The 22,851-nt window shown below is 45.7% G+C and overlaps 1 long non-coding RNA gene across 1 annotated transcript; it reads left to right on the top strand.

Moving 5' to 3' along the window:
• Positions 1-16,996: 16,996 nt before the first annotated feature.
• LOC132247745 (uncharacterized) lies at positions 16,997-22,575 on the top strand. The gene is made up of 2 exons (XR_009459133.1): positions 16,997-17,658; positions 21,948-22,575. It is a non-coding gene; the product is annotated as an uncharacterized LOC132247745 (long non-coding RNA).
• Positions 22,576-22,851: the final 276 nt, after the last annotated feature.

The following is a 22,851-nucleotide window of genomic DNA, read 5'->3' as shown; positions in this document are numbered from 1 at the left end:
TAAGATTTTCACATAACAGGAGTAGGAGTAAGACTGTAACAGAGGGCCTTCCCGGAGCCAGGCAGAAGTTGACCCACCCACTTGTTTCTGGGCTAACCGCCCGCCTCTCTCATCTGCCACACCTTGTTGTTCAATAATTGGTGTCTTAATTAGGTGGGAGTCTGCCCTTTGGTGGCCCTGTTCTCCTGGGCCTATGTATGTAGCTCCAACCACCCCTGTATGGCATCCCAAGCCTAGCAGATGATACACACATACATGATGTTCCCTCAGACCACGACTGGTGCTCCCAGGTCTCACAGGGACTCTCACTCCCTCCCTGGAGCAGCAGGTCATTGTGCTCAACCTCTAGGTCTTTCTTTCAACCCACGGTCAGCCTCTTTGTTGTAGAAGACTTATTGGGGCCAGGACTCCTAACTCTCTGGCTGAGCCCCGCTCTTTGGCCTCAGGCCCAACTATAGCTCATCTGATGAAGTGAGCTTGAGCTTACAAAGGCATGTCTCATTTAGTGTATAAGGTACCTCTTTACCTTGCCTTCTTAGGCCATGTTCACACATGCAAGCACATGCACTTGCAGCAGCTCAAATAGAAGTGGTGCAAATTTGAGCCAGGGCTTTTTGCCACAGCACACATGCTTGGACATGCACTTTGTTGTGGAGCAAATTGTGCCACTTGGGGCAAAATAACCCTGCCTGGCTCCTCCCGGATCTGCAGCCAGGGGGAGCTAGAGCCCAGGGCCAACACCTGTGCTATCCCCAGCAGCATAAAAACCTGCCCTGTCCTGGCCCCAGCAGTACAAAAAGGTGCCTTGGCAAGTAGCTCAGGGCTACTCACTCTCAGGAGCTTCTGGGGCCCAGCTGATTGATACCTGGGGACACTACCCCTTGTGCCAGCTGGACTGCTACAGCAGCCCTGAGAGTTTCCTGCACCCTTTACCCACTGCAGCCATCTGGCAGTGGGGGCTGCTGCCTGGCTGTGACCTGCTGCACACCTGCCAGACCTGAATGGGGACTGCACAGCCAGGAGAGGCATCTGCCCCTCTAGGCCAGCTGCCAGTGCATTGAGGTTGCAGGGTCGGCCTTTGGGCAGCACTACTACCATTTGTGCCCCCTGCTCAGCCATCTGGGCAGCTATCACCCAGAAGATGTTCCAGTTGTGGTGGCCTACTTTGAACTGTCAAAGCATGTCCTCCTGGTCCCATCTGGCCAGGAGATCAGCTACAGCCAGCTGGGTCCAAGGTGCCAGCTCTGAGCAGGCAGGGTCCTCCCACTGCAGGCAGGATCCTGCCTAGCAGGAATTCTTGTGTTCCCTATTGGAAAACTGAAAAAATCCCTGATTAAAAAATCCCAAAGTCACTCTGTAAAATACCCCCAAAACCATGTTCCTCTACAAGTAAAACAAAATACCACTATAAAGAGAGAGAGAGAGAGAGTGAGACAGAGACAGTGATCAGTTGGAGAATGTTTTCTTGATATATCTACAGTGTTAAAGCAAGTCTCTTATCATAATAATAAAGTGTACTCTAAATACGTTTCTTGAATTCATGAATACATGAATATATATGTTGCTGTCCTCCCACAGGGAATTCAGCCCCCACACAAGGGCTACAGCCCCCCAATGGGGGGTTACAGCCTCCCAACAGAGGGTTCAGCCCCCACACAAGGGCAATGACCCCCCAACAGGGGGATTGGCCCCCCAGTAGGGGCCAAATGGCCCCCACAGGGGCTACCACCCCCCCTGCAAGGCCCACATGCCCCACCCCATCCCCCCAATTGCTGCCCCACCTGGCCCCATCCCCCACCAGCTGCTGCAGCCCCCCCCAGCCCCAACCCCCGCCCTCCCAGGCCCACATGGCTGTCCCCCCACCCCAGGCACCATCACTTAAAAAAAAAAATGGAAAAAAAGCCTCTCCCTACCTTAGAAGTGGGGGGGGGGCTCCAGGGCCTCCTGGCAGATCCTCCCCCCCCCAGCAGCACAGGGCAGCAGGGGGCAGGAGGGCCTGGGCTGGGGCTGCTGGGGCTATCCCTCTGCCCTGTGCTGTGGGGGCAGGGACCCAGTCAACCAGACGGCAGCCCCAACTGCTGGTAAGTGCCAGGGTTTGGGATTTTTTTTTATTTTTTAAACTATGGGGTGGTAGGGCAGGGATCGGGGGGGTTGGGGGGATGGGGCCAGGCACAGCAGGGGTCGGGGGCCTTGGTGGGGGCTGGCAGGGGGTGGGGTCAGGCAGTGCAGGGGTTGGGGGGCTGGGGGATTGTACGGGGCTGGTGGGGTCCCCCCCATGGTCCTCTCCCACCTCCTCCAGCCCCCCCAACCCCTTACTCACTGGCACTGGAGCCCTGGTGCTGCACTGGCTGGTTGGCCACGTGTTCAGCACCAAGGTGAGGGGCCAACCACAGAGACGCTCTGGCAGCCAAAGCATCTCCATGGAGGACCCAGCCATGGAGGACCTGGTTGCCTCAGGGCACAGTCTGGGACCAAGCCCTGCTCCGCTTTTTTAAACTTTGACATTTTTATACCCCTTGACATTTTTTTGTTACCACACATGCCTGTTGCCCTGTCTCAAAGGGGTTTGAGACGGGGCAAGAGGCATGTGCACACTCGTCTGGATGCACCCTTAATGTGTAAAGCTATTTTCTCCAAATGATTAATAAATATATATTTCTTTAGCCCCTTTTGGAAAAAAAGTTATCTTAAAATCCAATAGTATTGTCAATTATTCTTTAGCCTCAGATATGAACAGATGAAGGAAAATATAAATTATGCATTTGCCAAAGTAATTACCCTTTTGACATGCCATTATATATGTGCTTCTTGTTTAGGTGCCCTGCAGACTAATAAAATCAAAATCAAGATGCCTTTGAGACAGGTTAGCTATTTCCTATCAATAAAGTTTAATGTTCAAGAGTTAATTTATCAGAAACATGGACTTCATTAAGTGCTCTGGGCTATCTGAGCTATTCTCCCATGCAATTAAGTGTTATCCACCAGCAAAAGCATTATTGTTATTAGGGCCCGGCTACTCCAGCATATCTGTCCTTAAGCAATAAAAATGTGTTTATCTAAATAAGAATTGTGAGTAATTTGAGATAGTTCTACACCACAAAGACCCATGCGGTTTTATATTTGCTTTATATTTGCTTAGTCATTCTCCAGTTCATTTTCCATTTACAGGATTCCCTGTATTGACATGCAAAGCCAGGAAGGATTATTTTGAATAACAATATAATGTTCTGCAGGTTTTTTCATACTGTTAACAGGCTGATACTCAAAGGTATATCAAAAGTTCCTCTGGCCTGACTAAATACCTGTTTGAAAGACAAGACACTTATTAATAGACAGTTTAGGAACTAAAAATATAAGCTGTTAAAAAAAAAACCCTGTCATATTCTACTTCCTTGTTACCCTATACATATACAGAGCATTTACAATTCCTTCAAGGGACCTTGAGTTTAGCTTGGTTGAGGAGTACATTTACTGTTCTATCCATACTGAAAGAAAACTAAAAGTAACTGTCCTGTGACTGACACAAAGTAAAGCCATGGTGATACCACAGTTCAGGTGTGTTTTGTTTTACTACTTTGTTTGGTATTAAGTAAACTTGCATCTGCCTTAAATTTTCAGCATATAAACTCTCAATACAGTTTGAGATTTCTGAAGAGTTTCAAGAAAATTGATTCCAAGTGCTGATCAAAGAAATATTGCCCAAAATAAAAGCTTCATATTTTGAGCCCCATGATCTTTGGCCCCTATACCCTAAAAAGAGACAGTATAGCAAGTCAATATGAGCACAAATTGAAATTTTAGTGGTCTTTTTTTGTAATTATATAATTATTTTACTAGTTAAAAAAATACCCAGCATTCTTCCACATAACTGCATTGTTATGTGATGCAATTGGCCTATAGTTCAGTGACAAGTACAGAAAGACCCTATTCACGTATGTCCTCAGTAAAGTTCCTAGCACATAAAAGTGGAGACATGAGAGTGTAATTTGGTAAAACCTAAATAATTGTGTATCACAGATCTTCTAAACAGCGGGTGCATTTACACAAGATGCTTACTGCGGAGTTACCTGATTCACTTCCCAGGAAACATCTCAGCATCTACAGCATCTCCGACAGCTATTAGGATGGAGTAAACTAATTAGCTCCAGCACATGTTAGTACTTGTAAACACAAGTACTGTCCTATGAAGGGTTTCTTTAGTCTGCAGCAACATACATGTAGATGCTGACGGGGCTGGCTGGAGCATGACTGCCTGCTGGCTAGCCCTGAGCTGAAGCACCATCATGCCCCAGCCAGCCCCTATGCAGCACGATGAGCCAGGTCAGATCAGCCCCAGGCTGGCAGGCTGACCCACCTCAGTCCATCTGCCAGCCAGGGCTGCTCCAACCTAGCTCAATGTGCTGCGGTCCCAGGTACACATTCAAATGCACGCCTGGGAGCAATAAACTCTGGCAAGATATGTGCTGGAGTTTATTGCTGTGTATTAATTGCATGTGTAGTTGCACTTACTCAGTAAGTACAGTCTTGTTAAAGATCCACACCTCTGTGAAACTGGAGGAAACCTGGCAAGGACCAATTTCACAAAAAACAAGGTCTTCTGCTGATTTACAGAAAGCTATGGACATCCATAAACTAATCATCCTTTTCCTGAATAGCTCCATGGTGAAGAAGTGTATTGAGCTCTAATCCTGTATCAACTGAATGGTAAAGCTGATCAGCGACCCTTTAATAACTAGGGATCTGGGTTTTCTGTTTTCCTTAGGAAAACGGGGCGGGGAATGCAGATTTTCCCTTTTAACTGAGCAAAACGCATTTTTATTATTTTAACAGAGAAACATGCAAATTTTCCACTTTTGCAAAGAGCTCTCTGCAAGCTGGCAGAGTTCCAGCATGCAAGGGGCTGGGGGGAGCAGAAGAGCAGTCAAGCAAGGGGCACCTTGTGCACATGCGCATTGACACATGCACATGACTGCCAGGCAGCCTGGGGAACAGCTCCTGCAGGTAAGTCTGGCGGGGTGGAAGGGGGAATTGAGGCCCCCATAGGGACAGAAGGAGGGAGGGAGGCAGCTGGACAGGGCTGGGGCTGGGGCTGCTGCCCAGCCTGTGTGGTGCATGGGCCTTGGGGCCCGAGTCCAGAATGTCTGCGTGTTCTGGCCCCAGGCCCCAAACCCCATGCACCAACCTCCCACAGGGCCCCAGCAGGGAGCAAGACAAAACCACAGGTGGCTCATCCAGAGATGGGAGGTCTGGCTCCCTACTGCTGCGCGCACTCCCAGGGGGGCAAAGGGGGGGCACAGCTTTGTATGTGGGGTGGGGCTCCCCACCCTGCTGCCCTCCCACCAGGGCCTTCACAGCCCAGCAAGTGGGACCCACATGGCAGGGCAGAGCAGGACTGAGCAGGGAAGCTCCTTGCCACTACCAGCCCCACACTGCCCTGGTGAGGTGCCCCCTGCCCATCCAGCAGCAGCAGGGGTGGTGGCACAGAGTTGTGCCCCTTGCTGCTGCTGGGCAGGGAGGGGGTGTTTTGCCATGGCGGCATGGAGCTCCCAGCAGTAGCAACAAACTTCGCAGCCTGGCCCTGCTCTGCTCTGCCACACTGGGTCCCTCCTGCTGGGCCGTGGAGGACCTGGGGCAGGGAAGCAGGACGGGAAACCCAAGCCCACAGCAGGTAGCCTGTACCCACCCACCCCGATGGGCTCCGTTCCACCCGTGCTGCCTGCGGGAGAAGGAGAGCTGGGCTCCACTCTCTGCTCCTCTGCAACAGCTGCCAGCTTCCACAGGCAGCAGCCAGGGCGTGGGCACTTCTGCAGGGGACTGCAGACCCGGGTCCCTGGCCCTGTAGCCCTGGCAGCCTCCGGCTGTTGGTGGGGAGTGAGAGGCACCAGCAAGGCCAGGGGGCTGTGGGTGGGATATGAGGGGCACCAGCAGAGCTGAGGGGCTGTGGCTTGGGAGTGAGGGGCTTGGAACTGCATCCTGGTGTGTGAAGGAGGCACGGGGAGCTCTGCCTTTCCATGATAAAATACCCAAAATCAAATACCAAAATTTGTAGTTACTTAGAATTGATTTTATTAGAGTAACTGAAGCACTGGTAGGCTTCCAAATTGCTTTATAATTGTGAATACATTAATAAAACATTGTTCAATTGATACCTATTATATAATATCATTTTATTTTAATTGGGTTTAATTAACCCTATTTTAATTAGGGGTTTTTAATTAGAGAATTTCCTATTCTTTATCAGAGAATTTGCTATTTTAAAACAGAGAAAATGAGGAACCCTGCTAATGACATACATTTTAAAGTAAAAGTACCCTTTTTTCAAAAAAGAAAAATGAAAAATGGAATTTTTTCACAGAGTAAAAAAAATTAAATGCTGCTTGTACAAGATGTATGTCTGGGTGGGGAGTGGGAGACAGGAGAGCTATTTTCAAACTAACAGCATTTTTCATTTGAAAACTTAGCACTAAAATGTGCCACTCAGCTGAGCTAAGAAGCTGAAGCAGAGCTCTTAATCCAGAAATTTACTGAAGAGCAGAATCGTTGACAAAGCTATGGCTCCTTTCACACAGAAGAAGAGCTCTCCTTCAAACCAGCTGGGTTCTTTGATGAGGATTCTGTCTTGTATGAAAAGAGAGATTGCTTTGCCAAAGATCCTATTTAATAAAAAAAGCCTGGGAAATCAATTCACCAAAACACTCCGTTACTTGCCAGTTACAACCCTTCTCTTGCATTTGACCTAATTTAAATCAATTGATCAATTATGATTGGGAGCAGAACACCCGGTCAGTACAGTGGAGATTATGGTTATATGTAAATTATTTACCCTGCAACATGGAGTAAAGTACGTCTACATCACATCCCTGGCATGTATCGATAGGGACAATTTCAAGAATACCCTGCTAATTCACTCTCACTGTGACACACCAAACCCAAAAATTTAGGTATGAAGACATGAAGGATACACCTTGAAGCTGCTGTCAACCATTCTGATCTCCAAAACAATTGAAGGGGGTCCCCAGGGTGGTTTCACTTTCACATGTCTGGATTTGGTGCTTGCAAGCAGTAGTGGGTAGACAAGGCCTGGCTGAAGAGCGTCCCTGACAGGACACACTGAGATTCAAAGATTGATAGATTGTAGAGTCGGAAGGGACCACAATGGATCATCATGTCCGACCCCCTGCCCCTGGCAGGAAAGAGGACCGAGGTCAGATGACCCCAGCCAGGTGACTATCTGGCCTCCTCTTGAAGACCTCCAAGCTAGGTGATAGCACCACCTCTCTTGCAAGCCCATTCCAGATCCTGGCCACCCTTACTGTGAAAAATTTCTTTCTAATATCTAACCTAAATCCACTCTCAACTAGTTTACACCCGTTATTCCTAGTCACTCCCTGGGCGCCTTAGTAAACAGCGCTTCCCCTATTCCCTGTTGACCTCCCCTAATAAATTTATACGCGGCCACAAGATCTCCCCTCAGCCATCTCTTGTGAAGGCTGAAGAGATTCAGCTCTCTCAACCTCCCCCTGTAGGGTCTATCATGAAGGCCACTAATCATGCGAGTGGCCCTCCTCTGGACCCTCTCAAGATTCCCCGCATCCCTCTTGAAGTGCGTCACCCAAAACCGGACACAGTACTCCAACTGCAGCCTGACCAGTGCCACATAGAGGGGGAGCATCACCTCCTTTGTTCTTTTAGTCATGCACCTGCTAATGCACGACAAGGTGCGATTGGCCTTGTTGATGGCCTCGTTACACTGCCGGCTCATGTTCATCTTGGAGTCAATTATGACTCCGAGATCCCTCTCCGCCTCTGAGCTGCTGAGAAGGACACTCCCCAACCTATAGGTGTGCTGGGGGTTCCTACTTCCCAGGTGGAGTACCTTACATTTATCTTTATTAAATTGCATCCTATTTCTCTCTGCCCATTGATCCAACCTGTCCAGATCAGCCTGAATCTGCTCCCTGCCCTCCAGTGTACTAACTTTGCCCCATAACTTGGTATCATCAGCGAACTTGGAGAAGGTGCTCTCCATGCCCTATTCCAAATCACTAATGAAGATATTGAATAATATTGGTCTGGGGACCGAACCCTGCAGGACCCCACTGCCCACCTCCCTCCAGGCTGAGAAGGAACCATCCACCACCACTCTCTGGGTGCGGTCCCTAAGCCAGTTGGCCACCCATCTGACTGTGTAGGCATCCACTCCACAGTCTGCTAGCTTCCCAATGAGGATAGGGTGCGAAACTGTGTCTAAGGCCTTCCTAAAGTCCAGGAAGATGACATCAGCCTTGGCTCCTGCATCCAGGCAGTGCATGACCTGGTCATAGAAGGCTACAAGGTTTGTCAGGCAGGATCTACCTGTGACAAACCCATGCTGGTTTCCCCTCAGCATCATTTCCCCTGCTGGGCCTGCACAAATGTGTTCTTTGATTATTTTCTCTAGCATTTTCCCAGGAATAGAGGTAAGACTGACTGGTCTAAAGTTACCAAGCTCATCCCTTCTCCCTTTCTTGAAAATGGGCACCACATTGGCCCTTCTCCAGTCCTCAGGGACCTGGCCAGAGCACCACGAGTGCTTGAACAGCTGTGCCAGCGGCTCAGCTATGACACTGGCCAATTCTTTCAGCAGAGACACAGGGTAGATACACCCTAAACTTTTCTCCTAAAACACAGATGTCAAACATACAGCATATGGGCTAGATCGGGCCCATGGAGCCACTCTATCTGTCTGGCTCCCTGACCAACTGGCAGGCCACCAAAAGTTGGAGGGTATGTCCTGCTACAGAATTTAGGTCCCCCTTGCTATGGCCATTGGCAGCAAGCTTGGTTCATCATCACAGCCCCCAGATCCCACTCACTGCTACCACCAGATCCTTTGCTGCTGCTTGACCTGCTGCCTTGGTACCCACAGCACTTGCCCCTGTACCCTGCACTGCATCCAGTTTCTGGAGACCCCTCTTTTCCTCACTCATCCACTTAATCATCTCCCCACTTGTCTGGTCTTCATTCAAATAGATGTCCTCAGCTGTATCCCCTAACAGACAGTAACAACTCTCCCAACATGTTGACTAGGGCTATTTAATGAAAAGGTCCATGGAAGGAAACCTCTATAAGAGCATCAACGAAGTAAAATACTATTTATATTAAGCCGCAGCCAGATACAATGTGTGTATTCTGCACTTAGAAAATAGCAAAACAATTGGAAACTAGGTTTATAGAGATAAAAAAATAATGATAAAAAATAATAGTGATCCTTATGGCAGGATCACCTTTGCAATGTTAAATTTAGCCGCTTTACTTGCAGCTTCCTATATAGTTTATTTATAGACCATCATTTAATTTTTATGCGTAATTATAAAGAGCTAAAGGCAAAATTAGTTGTAGCAAATGGAATCCAAATTGAAAGGAAAAATACCTCTTAATATCCCATGGAAAATTACTTCCTGGTGTTCTAAAGTGGGATTCATCTATTCAGCACCAATGTATTATGCATGAGTTACAGATTGATAGGTTTTGTCTGATAACATAGTGCTTCCTACCATTATATTTATATCATCAGGGCTGTTGGGGGAGGGGGAGACTTAACACTACAGTCTCCAAAAATCCTAAAATTTGTTTATGTAAATGGTCTTATTATATAATCTATTTGCAACAGCCAGCTCTCTGTGGGAAAAGCACTTCAGCAGCCCAGTAGATTGATTTCAAAAGCCAAAAAATACCATATTAATGAGAGAAAAAATCTCCATCTTTGCTGCAAGCTCTGAGAATGGTCAGCTTGCTTATAAATAGACTTTCCATCTTTAATAAAACTACAATTGGTCTTTAATTCAACAGCCTTCCCACCAAAGGTCATAAACTTCATGACAAAGTATTGTTCATGCCAATGGGTAAAACAAGTCACTATTGTCAAATTCCATCACTACAGAAAAAGCCAAATGACATTTTTAGACTTCATAAGCATTTGTTTTTCTTCCTGGGGAGAGAGAAACTATTTGATACACTAGGGCAAAAAAACCCTAAAAAATGATAAAATGATGTGATGCAGCTTCTGGGTTTTAGCGTTTTTGGTCCAGTTCTTTTTTAAATTGCTTTACAAGTTATTCCTACATGGGGGTGTATGTGTGTGTATATGCATGTGTGTGCACGTGTGTGTGTGTTGAGGTACCTAGCAACCACTTCACTACACCTACATAAATTACATTTCTACATGTAAATATGAACTGAACCCTCTGTGTTTCCATGTGTGTTTAATCTAGCTTGTGGATATTGATGCCATAATAAAGGTTAAACTGACAGATCCTTCAAGCTAACATCTATACTTTATATGTCAAACTTTTTGCAGCTCAATGAAAATTTGATGCATTTGTTATTAAGAATAAGAGCTAAATTCTTATTGTTACAATGAAGTAGGAGTTTTTCTTCTAATTTCGCATTTTAACAGCAGTTGTTTACAGTAAAACTATTTAGCAACCTATCAAGATTTCTCATACAAATCCAATTTTGGCCAATCTTCTGTTGATATCAGACGGATTCAATGGGTCTTTCATTTGCTCACGATGACTCACTCTGCTTACAAAGCAAGCTGCCATGAATTGTGCTAGCTTCAATTGCCAAGTTGATTTTAGGTATAGGTTCATATGGGGCTTATTGCAGTTGTCTACACTTGAGCCAATAAATTATAAATCATACTAGCAAGACCTACATCCCAAAGTCAAAGCACCAAGCTCCTTTGGACAATGGAAAAATGAGAGAAAACTTATACTACACATTGAGTGCATCTACACATAAAATTAAGGTGAAGCAATACACTCCACAGCTGTTTGAGCTCAAGTTCCCTGTTCCTGGGCACAGCATCTACATGTGCATCTAAGACACAAAGTGGCATGGCGCACACAGGAAGAGTGTACTGCCCAAAGCCAGAGCCCAGCTGGCCAGAGCCACACACGGCTGCTGGCCAGGCTTCTTATGGCAGGATCACCACTGCTGCAGCCCAGGATGCCCCCAGGACTCCAGGTAAGGCTGCTGGCCCCAGCCTCCCCTACCCCACCCAGTTTAACTTGCCTTGTGCCACAGCGCACATGGCACAGGTGTTCCCTGGGCACAACTAGTGGCCGCACAAGGTGCACTGCCACTAGTTGTCCCCAGGGAACCAAACATCCACGCATGTCTGGATGTAGCCTATGAGTCCAAAAAGTACTCCCCAGTCTGCTAACTCTAATGCCAAAAGGCATTCAGAACATCAGCTTAAAAAAACCCCCCAAAACAGACCTTGTTTCCTACATAACAATATTCTACTTGCTTCCCTCAACCCACAAGCATCACCTTAAGTCATATCAAGGCTAAACTTCAGCCAGCTAGATCTCCACTCTGCCCCAAAATACAATAGCTCATCTCTAAGCTTCCACATACATGCTGAACAAAACAGGAAACTAAAGAATGTCCTATAATGCCACAAAAGAAAGACAAGATGCTGCTGAAAACTACCCTCTACAATCTCTCTGATAGGTTGGAGCAAAGTCTTTAACAAATGAAGCTTTACATTTAGAAAAATTAAAGGTGGACTCAAAAAAAAAGAATAAGGTAGAAAACGGATGGCTTCTGTAAAGGCACGTACACTAATCTAGTATGAGCTAGATATTAGCACACCCCTTGATAGCAGGGTCACAGGCGTGTATGTCTAGAGTGTGCTGGTATCAGAAGTTAATTTTGCCTTTCCTTCACTAAAGCAGTAGCAATGAGCAACACATAGGAGTAGACAATGCAATTTGCTTGTTTTTAGCTACCAGATACTTTCATGGTACTTCTGTGTGTAAGCTCAGCACTTCTTCGAATCATATCAGGCAGAGCACCCCTGCTAATAAATGACAGATCTAAAAAGGAGTAGCACCTTCCCATAAATTTTGGCAGATTTTCAAGTAAATTGTCATCATATTTTACTGCTTTATTACTGATACACCAGGCTGGATGGTTTGGTCACCATATTTGTCACAACAAAGATGAAAACTTGTTTATAGCCAGAGTGTGCTTATGGCTAGAAAAAATACAGGTTCCTGGGCATGTGTTCCTAATACCCAACTGTGCTTTTATCAGAGGTGCTTATAGCCATCCTCTACTGCATCTGAATCATCTTCAATCAAGAGAAATACAGACTGGCAAGTTTTGATGCAAACTGTAAATCAGGGGGCTGCCTCCTAAATGCAGTGTTGTTGCCATGGTGTTTTGTTGACCACAATGGAGGACTAGATATTATTACAGAAAAATAGTATATTCTTTAGATAAACTCAGCAAAAAAAGGAATACAGAGAAGAAAGCAAACAAAGTGCAAGGTGCATGCACTGCCAAAGAATTACAATTACAGGGAATAATAGTCTACCATAACCAAAATAATAAATCATTAATGACAGAAGTGTAACAGAACAGAGCTGTGCCCTGGGTAGCGGTGGTGCATAGGCTAGCAGCAGCAGTGCAACAGGACAGCAGCAGTGGTACCTGTTATTTTTGCACCGCTCCCTGCTTAGTTATACCACTGACTAATGGCATAGAGCCAGACTCTGCCATGATTCCCCTGGCTATAAAAGTGATTGAACAGACAAACTTTTGAAGTGGCCTTGTCAACATTTTTTAGGTTCTGAAGGACTGGAACCAGATTTGCAAAGGTCCCTAGAAGAGGCAGATAGGTGCCTAGAAGAATTTACAACGGCTTCTAAGGTGACGTGGGGCCATTTTGTTATTTTCAATCAGAGCTAAGAATCTAAACACTTGAGGTCTTTTGCTCAACCTGACCCTAAGAGACAAGGTACTGGCTAAAGACTGAGTTACATTATTACCATTTGTAACAACAATTTTAAAAGACCTGGTGTATTGACCATGCCAATATTAAGCATAGAATTGACACACACAGTGCAGTTTTATACAAATTAATCTAATAGTGCATAGTGGGCACATCTACACATGCAATTAATGCTATTTGGCTTTACTGCGCAGTAAATTTACTGTGCAATAGACTAATTTACTGCATAGTAAGAGCCTGTATGTGTAGATGGTGATGCTTTACTGTGCAGTAGATTAGTTTACTGTGCAGTAAAGTGACTCATGTAGACATGGCCACTGAAAACTAAAATAGTAAAGGATCATCATGAAAATGTAACCTGGGCAGTACTCCAAGAGGTACCCCCTCTCCAATTGAAGGGATCAAAACAGGTACACAAGTGCTGTGGGAGGTGTAGGGACTCTCCTCCCCTTATAGAGCAGAGCCAGACCACCAATGGGCCTTAACCATATACCTTTTAATAAGAGAACAATACTGGGAACATAACAGGTATAAACCAGGGGGTATAGGGGACACTACAATGCCCCAAGGGGCAGGATTCAACAGAGGTTAGACACTTACAATCATTGACAAAAGACAGGGTTAACAAAATATAAAACAGCAGAACAAACAATACTGGTTGGGGAAATATAAAAGGCACAAAATACAAAATGTCAAATAACAAGGAACATAGGGCCTGGGTACCTGGAGGGGGAGAAAACACAATGGCCCCTTTCCACTGTGACATAGATATCTCCCTGTTACTTCATTCACCTTAAGCCACTCCAGCTGAGACTTAAACTCAGATCTCCCACATGGTAGGCAGAAACACTGCCACACAGCCACCAGTGCTGGTACTGCTCCAAGCTGCTAGTGGTCTTGACCTACCCAGAGCCCTGGCCTTATGTCAAGCTGCCTGGCCTCTGATTGGAGGAGCTGGAAGCAAGGCTGGGAACCTCTCAGGTCACTGCTCAGATCCTTGCTGGAGCAGGGGATCCTCTCCTGCTGGCTGCAGCCTCTTGTAGGGGATCCTGGAGCCCAGCAGGGAGCCTCTCCTGCCAGCTGCATGCCATGCTGCTGAGGGTCCAACTGCTGCCTGCAGGTCCCACTCCTTCAGGTGCTTCTGGGGCAATTGCTCCCACCCCGCTGGCTCAGCCCTTGCCAGCTCTTTGAAGCTCCTTCTTTGGGGTTTCTCACTGGTCTCTCCTGAGTCAGCTGTGCTGCCCCTTTTATCCCCCTCCAGGTGACCCAAGGGGCCAATTAGGGGACATGGAGGGTGAGTATCTGGGGCCTGATTGGTGAGGAAAGGGAATCCCAAGTCCTCCAATCATCTTTTACCCCTTCAAAACCCCTGGGCCAAATCGTTACCCAATTGGTGAAGAAAGGGAAACCCAAGTCCTCCAATCATTTTTTGGCCTTTCAAAACCCCTGGGCTGTCACTGCCAGCTAGCCCATCACAAAAACATGCAATAATCATTTGAAAAATAAATATGCCAGAATTTAAGAGATTTTTTTCCTATTGTGTCACTTTTGCATTGTCATGAAAAACAGCTGTCAAATCAGCTTTTCAAGAGCCTTTGGTTGCAATTAAATTTCAGTAGGAACTCGTCTTTTCCTTTCAAAGAAGTCATAGTTTGTAGATTATAAATCCTAATCTTAGTTTTCCCAGCATAAACACTGAGTTATTATTCCATTGACTATTTCTTTCTTAAGCATATGAATGTATTAACTTAAACTGAGTTGATCTGGATTTACATTAGAGTGACTGACCTCAGAATCAACAGCAAAATATTTAATTTTCTTTTCTTAATCAACCTTTCATAAAGCTTTCTGAATACTTCTTTGGAACAATGCAGACCACCTCCACTACCTAAAATTATATCTGTTAATTTCCATATCCACTATGCTAGCCAAAGGCCATTTCATCTAACAACTAAAATCTATGTCCATTAGTCATATTTTAAAATCAACAAGCTCAAATCCTGTAAAGATTGAATTTTAATTTGTTTTAAATCCCAATGCATTTTCTCTGGTCACATGGATTCCCATTCTTTCTCTGCAAATTCATTCTGGGCAAGTAACCTATAATATTATTTTAAAAGTACGTTATCAAAATACCTCTATAACTGTCTACATCTTTCATTTCTTTTTCCCTATTTATTTTAATGGAAAGTTTTAGCGATTCTACATTCGATAACAAGATCATTATCCAAGTCATTTGTAGGAATAATAAAAGCCATTTTACCTTACAGAAATGCTTGTGCTTCCACATTACTAGCTTTTAGTCAGAATTATTGTGATTATTTGCACAGAAGTGGTGTCTAAAGATCTGGCATAGGCCAGGACCCTAGAGTACTAGGCACTGTGCACACAGGAAGCCAAAACTAATGATTCCTGATTATTAAAGGCCAAAAGTTTCCTCTGTCAATCATTAAATTATATTTATAATTGAGTTTGTAATAAAATTAGACAAGAAACTATTAACAACATTTAGGGCTCAATCAAACTCCCAGTGAAGCCAAAGAAGAGACATTGATTTCAGTGGAAGCTAAAGGAAAGAAAAGCAAATATTCCCTTGTCTCAGATTAAACAGAGGACATGACTAAACTCCAGCCTTCTACTGACATAACTTTGTTTGCTGCAGGTGAGAAGAGGCATTGTTCCCTGTCAAGCCATGCCAGCAAAACACCTGGTACAAATGTAGTTATACTGACAAAACTGTGCATTTACTAATATAAAGGCTCTGCTGATGGGGGAAGGCTCTACTATACAGCTAAATAAGAGCAGTTTTGTCAACATAGGTGTGTCCATACTGGGAGAGCTTTGACAGTGTTCCTATACAACACAAGCATTCCTGCTGTTGATATGGGCTAAGTGATCTGTAACATACCAGTAAATCCAAAATCTTTCTTCCACAATAATAGCACAGCACTGGCAACTTTCCAAACTCTTCTCACTGTGCAAGCTGAATTGATTGTTCAAAACAGGTCCAATAGCTTTTCCTTTTTCTGTTTCCTATGTTTACAGTATGCAACCTTGTCTTGGTGCCTTGTTCATTAAAGGACCTTAAATAATAGTAATTGTGGGATCTTCTGGATTTCTTAATTCATCATCAGCCCTGATTTTGGACAAGTTCTATTTTTTTTGTTTTAAGAACAAATAAAAAATAATGGCTTGATTTCATTGCTATTATTCTTCATTTTTTCTCTTCCTCCCTACTACTTCTTGTACAAAGGTCTCAAGCATTTCCATTCTGACATTACCATGCAACTCAAAAAAGCTGTCCTATGACTATTTTTATGGACAAATCCTCCCAGGTACACATGCATATATCTTTTATAACTATTAAAGCAGGGAGACCCTGAAAATGTTACTGAAAAGTACCTATTAAAATATATGTCCTTATAATGTTTAAAAGGGCTTGTCAACAATTCTTCACTTGGGCACTGGTTCAGGGAAGCATCCATAGGACAATACCTTCTATCCAAGAAAATGCTAACCTACCACACCAAAAAAACCACTAAGCAATAAAAAAACCCTCACATGAACAAAAAAAACTTAGAATAAATCAACCCAAATATATAAAATGATATATTTGATATATTTTATTTATATATATATTAAATATATATATATTTAATTATATATATATATAAACTGAACAAAAAAGCCGTTCTCGGCAGAGTTTTTAATCTCAAAAAGTAAAGTTCCAGAATTCCATAGAAGTTGGTTAGGGGCCTTGTTATTGTTATTACAGGGAATGTATTCGGATACAGTAGCATAATGATGGGTAAGCAAGCAGGTCACATACCTGAGACTCTGCCCAAGGGGGAGGCACTGGAATGGAGCCGGGGGCGTCTCACCTTCCCATCCACCCTGCAGCAGTGAACCTCCAGCTGCTGCCTCTGCACCCTTACTGCTCAGGACACATCATTGGGCAGTTATGCCTCTGCTCAGATATTATACTGATGGATAATACTATAAAACCTTAAGGTAGGTAGGTAGGTGATTATTCAGGACAGCACTTCACTATGTGCTTATACATTATCCTGAATTAGGGACATGCTGATTTCTATATAATGGATAGGCTTGACTGTTTCTTTAACACCCTTCTTTCAGAGTGACCTAGATAAATTGGAGGATTGGAGGTTTTTAAGACCCAGGTAGACAAAGCTTTGTCTGGGATTGATGGGTACCCCTGAACTTTCACTATGCATTTTCTACTTCGGGAACAGCTTTGTATGTTTGAAAAGTATTTTATCTAACCAAGGGCATAGAGTAGGTTGTTTAGGCTGGGGGAGATCGCTTGTTGCTTAGTTGCTTAATTACTGGCCTCGCTAGAAGGAAAGCTGTATCAACAAAGTCCGGAGCTGGAAGGGGGGTTACTTGGGGGGGAGCTGGAAGGGGGGTTACTTGCTGGGCTTGCTATACATTTCATCACATCAGCAAGTTTAACCTGTTACGTAGCTATATAAGGCAGACGCCCACTGAGGTGTGGGTGCTTGCTTTGCGAACGATTGCCAAGCACCACTTTCTGCGCAGAAATAAAGATTAAGTTGGATCCTTCAACCCTGTGTGTTTATTGGCACAAGCGCACCGGGCACGAACTCACCATTGTTTGGGGACAACAATTTCTGGCAACCCAGATGGGAACCTAGCTGACTGCCTTGCCCGGTCCACCTCTTCGGCTCCGGCAACAACTGTGGACGGCGTGAGGGCCAGGCGCCACCGACCTTATTCGTCGGAGGTCTGACCGTCTCCTGGTTGCCTGACGGAGTCGTGGAGGGGCACAACGGCGCAATGCTCGAAGGACCAACTTAATCAGGTGGGGCGAGGGAGGTTTCAACGGACTGGTGAGTACTTCTTTCCATATTTTGGGCAGGTTGGGAAAGAGACGGCTTTGAAAGTTCCGACCGTGTAGACGCCCTAGGCGAGTGAGATCGGGTGGCAGCCCCGTGAACTCCCTTTAATCAGTTTGGTTCTGAGGCTGAGCGGCGGTCGCCGTCCGGTAGTTGGACAATGGGAAGTAACCAGTCCAAGATTCCACCCTGCAGTCCCTTAGGATGCATTTTGAAAAATTGGCCAAAGTTTGGAAGTGACCCTATGACAAAACAACAGATGATTTGGTATTGCAATACATGTTGGCCACAGTACCAACTTGCGGATGGTGCAGCCTGGCCGGAGAATGGGTCTTTGGATTATAACACAATCTTGCAGTTACAGTTGTTTTGTAGGCGCCAAGGGAAGTGGGATGAGATGCTTTATGTAGAGGCATATATGACTTTGTATGGGGATGGGGTTACACAGGAGCTGTGTGGGATATTTAGGGGAAGTGGGGTAATGGCTTTGCAGGGGGTCACCACAGTATGTCCAAAGGAGCCGGAGGAGGGAGACGTGCAGTTGCTAATTGCTCCCACAGCTCCCCCATCTCATCCTGTGAGCCATGCGTCACCACAGGGGACTTTCACTGCACCTGTAACGGCTTGTCAGGGACTCCCGGCTGGCTCGTCCAGTCTGTCGTCCGACACCTCCCCTGACAGCCTTGGGTTGCCGTCCCCGGGTCCGGCGGATGTGGGTGGTAGCAATCTGGTGGTAGAAGGGACTGTAGGAGATGGGGCGTTTAGCCCTGTGGCGAGTCGCTTACGATCAGGGGCCCAACCAGTAGTTCAGGCCCCTTTACGACAAGCGGTGGGTCCTGAGGGTGAACCAGGTTTTGTCCATGTGCCATTCTGCACAGCAGACTTGATAAATTGAAAACAGTCTGTGGGCCAATATCACCAGAATCCGGAGGCAATGGCACAGTTGTTCTCTACTATTTTCCTCACCCACCAACCAAACTGGATAGATATTCAGGCCTTACTGGCCGCTCTTCTGACTCCAGAAGAAAAAAGGTTGGTCTTAGAGAAAGCACACACGATAGCACAGCAGCATCACCCAGCCGGTGAGGTAGATGAACTTTGCCCTAAGAAAAATCAAGACTGGGATCCCAACACCCGAGGGGGCCGGAGGGAGTTAGAGCTGTATCAGGAGTTTGTGCTGGCTGCTCTCCGGGAGGCTATCCCCAAGCAGAAAAATTTGTCTAAGTTGTACGAAGTGCATTAGGGTCCGGAGGAGGATCCATCCAGTTTTTATAAGAGGTTATGCGAGGCAGCCAGACAGTGGACGGATTTAGATCCGGAGCTGCCAGAAAATGCCAAGATGTTTAACACACTGTTTATAGGACAGTCAGCCCCAGATATTAGAAAAAACTACAGAAGACTGAAGGAGCAGCTGGAATGAGCATCAGCCAAATGATTGAGATTGCTTATAAAGTATACTCCAACAGAGATCAGGTTAAGGAGAAAAGGGAAGATAAGAGAATAAAGGCACAGGCATTGTTACAAGCATCGTTGTTGGCAGTGGCAATGGTAGATCAGAGGAGTCGGGGACGAGGCAGGGGAAGTAGAGGGCATAGAGGAGGCGTGGGCTATGCTCCGGGAGGCTACAGCCAGGGTCCCAGGTTGGGACCTAATCAGTGTGCTATTTGCAAGCAGGAAGGGCATTGAAAAAATGAGTGCCCCAAGAGGGAGAAGAAGAGATGAGAAGAGGAAGAAAGATTGTTGATGTTGGATGGTTCTGACCAGGAGTGACAGGGACCGGGAGCTAACACTGAAGTAATCTCTGTCTCCCCGGACGAGCCCCTGGTTAAAATGCAAGTAGGGGGAGAACTTATTGACTTTCTAGTAGATAGTGGAGCCACGCATTCAGTTGTAACCAATTTTAAAGGACCCTTATCAAAAACCAAGATCCCCATAATTGGAGCCACCGGCCAGTGGACATATCATCCTTTTGTGCCACCCATGGAATGCAAATTGGGTGGAAAGAAAGTGTCTCATCAGTTCCTGTATATGCCTGAGTGCCCCATACCTTTGTTTGGGGGGGATTTGCTGTGCAAATTGCAGGCCCAATTGACCTTTTCAGAGGGGAAAATTACTATGAAGATACCAACTGAGGAAGCCTGGAAAGCTCAGGTGTGTCTCCTATTGCAGGAGGGGGAGGAAGGGAGAATTCCCCCAGAAGTAGAAGACGCTGTAGTACAATGGGTATGGGCAGGAGAGAAGCCAGGAAAAGCCAAACTGGCCACCCCTGTAAGCATTGATTTAAAGCCGGGAATTACTCCGCCCAGGGTGCCACAGTATCGATTGAAAATAGAAGCTTGGAAAGGCCTGGAACCATTGATAAAGAGATTCCTTAAATATGGTTTACTTCGGGAGTGTCAATCATCTTTCAATTCCCCCATTTTGCCTGTAAAGAAACCCCACAGTAATGAGTATCGTTTCGTGCAGGACCTCAGAGCCGTGAACAAGGTCACGGTGACCCTTCATCTGGTGGTGAAGGATCCTTATACTTTGCTGACTACTTTGTCCGCAGAGGAACAGTGGTTTACAGTCCTGGATCTGAAAGATGCTTTCTTTTGCATCCCACTTGAAAGAGACAGCCAAGAGATTTTTGCATTCGAGTGGGAAGACCCGAATACTAGGAGAAAAACCCAATTGTGCTGGACAGTTTTGCCTCAGGGTTTTAAGAACAGTCCCACTATTTTCACCACTGCCTTAAGTACCAACCTTCAGAAGTGGGACAAAGGGACATCAGGAACCCTGTTATAGTATGTGGATGATTTGTTAATTGCAGCAAAAACGAAGGATTACAGCATGATTGCATTGCAACTATTGAGAGTGTGTATGCTAGCCGGCCAGATCTTAAAGATGCCCCACTACCTAATGCAGACCTTGAATTCTACACAGATGGAAGCAGCTTCATGGACAATGGAACCCGAAAGGCGGGATACGCTGTGGTTATATCATGGGATACCGTGGAAGCAAACGCCTTGCCTCCAAATACCTCTGCACAGAGAGCTGAGCTTATTGTGCTGACCCGAGCTCTCCATTTGGCAAAAGGAAAGAGAGCCACTATATACACGGATTCGAAGTACGCCTTTGGAGTCTTACACGCCCACGGAGCTATAGGAAAGAGAGAGGACTCTTAACGGCAAGTAAAAGCCCAGTAAAGCATGGAACAGAGATCCTGAAATTACTTGAAGCCGTGATGGAACCACTGGAGGTAGCTGTGGTGCACTGTAAGGCCCATCAAAAGGGAAATGCTGACGTTATTAAAGGAAATCGACGAGCAGATGCTGCGGCGAAAAAGGCAACTAGAGGACAAGTTCAAGAGACTCAAATGTTGGCATTGATGCCTCAGGTAATGTTACCTGAGGAACCTCCCAAATATACTGAAAAAGAGAACCAACTCGCAGAGAAACTGGGAAGCAAAGAACAACAAGATGGATGGTGGGTTTTGCCTGAGGGACAAGTCCTGATGCCAAAACTGATTCTTAGCAAAGTGCTCCAAGAGTACCACCAGAGCACCCATATGGGAGTTGACGCCATGACCCAAGGTCTCCAAAGAATTGTAGTGGGACCTAAGATGAGAAAAACAGCAGAACAGATAGTGCGTAGATGCCCTGTCTGTTGTGCCAACAATCCTAAGATTTCCCCCAAACCTCCACCAGGAGCAGGAAGGCAAGGACTATTAGCAGGAGAATATTGACAGATAGATTTCTCTGAAGTTCCCAGGAAGGGACACTACAAATACCTGTTAGTGCTTGTGGACACTCTGACTGGATGGACTAAGGCCTTCCCGTACCGAACCAACCAAGCAAAAGAAGTGGTCCGGGTGATGCTAAAAGAAATGATTCCACGATTTGGAATCCCAGAGGGATTAGCCTTGAATCGAGGGCCACACTTCGTGTCAGAAGTGACCCAGGCAGTTTCCCGGGCTCTGGGGATACAATGGGACCTTCACACAGCATGGAGACCGCAGTCAAGTGGACAGGTGGAACAAATGAATCAGACTCTAAAAAGACAGCTGGCTAAACTTTGCCAGGAGACTCAGTGAAATGGCCCAAAGCTCTGCCTCTTGCCTTGCTTAGAGTGCACATAGCCCCTTGAGCTAAATTGGGAGTTAGTCCATTTGAATTAATGTATGGCAAGCCATATCCTAAGAATCCAGTGGAGACGCATGGGAATCAAATACATGTAAAAGGGGAAGGTTGGGTAAAAGATTATTTGTATTCTTTGTCTGCTGTATTGTCTTCTCTCCACAGGTATGTCCAGGAATGACTTCCACTCCCTCTAGATACACCAGTCCACAAGTTCCAGATCGGAGACAAGGTACTGGTCCAGACGCGGAAAGACGAGCCGCTTCAGCCCAGGTGGAAGGGACCGTATCCTGTGATTCTTACTACTCACGCTGCAGTGAAGGTTCAGGGGGTAAAACCGTGAATACACTACATTCGGGTGAAGGCCGGACCAGAAGTACCACCTGCAGGAGAACTTGCTGAGAGTGTCGCACTGGAAGCCGACACAAACGGACACCGTTGGACAGCAGAGCCAGTAAAAGGACTCAAATTTCTGTTTAAATGTCAACCATGTGAAAAATAGTTCTTTGTGTAGGTATAATGTTTCTAGAGTCTAAGGGGTTGGTGCATCAAAAGTTCGATAAGAGTCAAAATGTGTGGGTTCATTTGGCAAAGGACGTATTAAATGTCACTTATCTTTGTTTGGCAGGTGAAATATCGGTTAATGATATTTTCACGTCATGCCTTATAGGGGTGCCCACTCCAATGGAAGCACTCCGGAATCAGACTTGGTTCACATCTGGGGGAATAGGAGGTCCAATCAATTACACTAACAACTCCATGTGGGGAACCATTACCACAGAAAAAACAAAAATTTTCAATTGCTCAGACATGACTAATGTATCTTACAACTACGTTCATGTTATATTACCCCGGGGGCGGTTCCTCCTTTGTGGGAAGACTGCCTATTCATATATCCCAGCCAATGCCACAGGAGGCCCTTGTGCTCTAGGCCGGTTGACTGTCTAGCTACCAGGTATGCCTAAGACCTCTAGTAAGCGTCACCGGAGAGGTTCAAAGGTGCTAGATAAATCCTGTGATAGTGACATAAACCTCCTGAGTGAGGCCGAGGTAGTGTCCTTAGCAGTTT

This window comes from Alligator mississippiensis, chromosome 1, assembly GCF_030867095.1.
Source record: "Alligator mississippiensis isolate rAllMis1 chromosome 1, rAllMis1, whole genome shotgun sequence".
Taxonomy (NCBI): domain Eukaryota; kingdom Metazoa; phylum Chordata; order Crocodylia; family Alligatoridae; genus Alligator; species Alligator mississippiensis.
The sequence above is the reverse complement of the archived record's forward strand: the minus strand, read 5'-3'. Positions and strand labels throughout refer to the sequence as shown.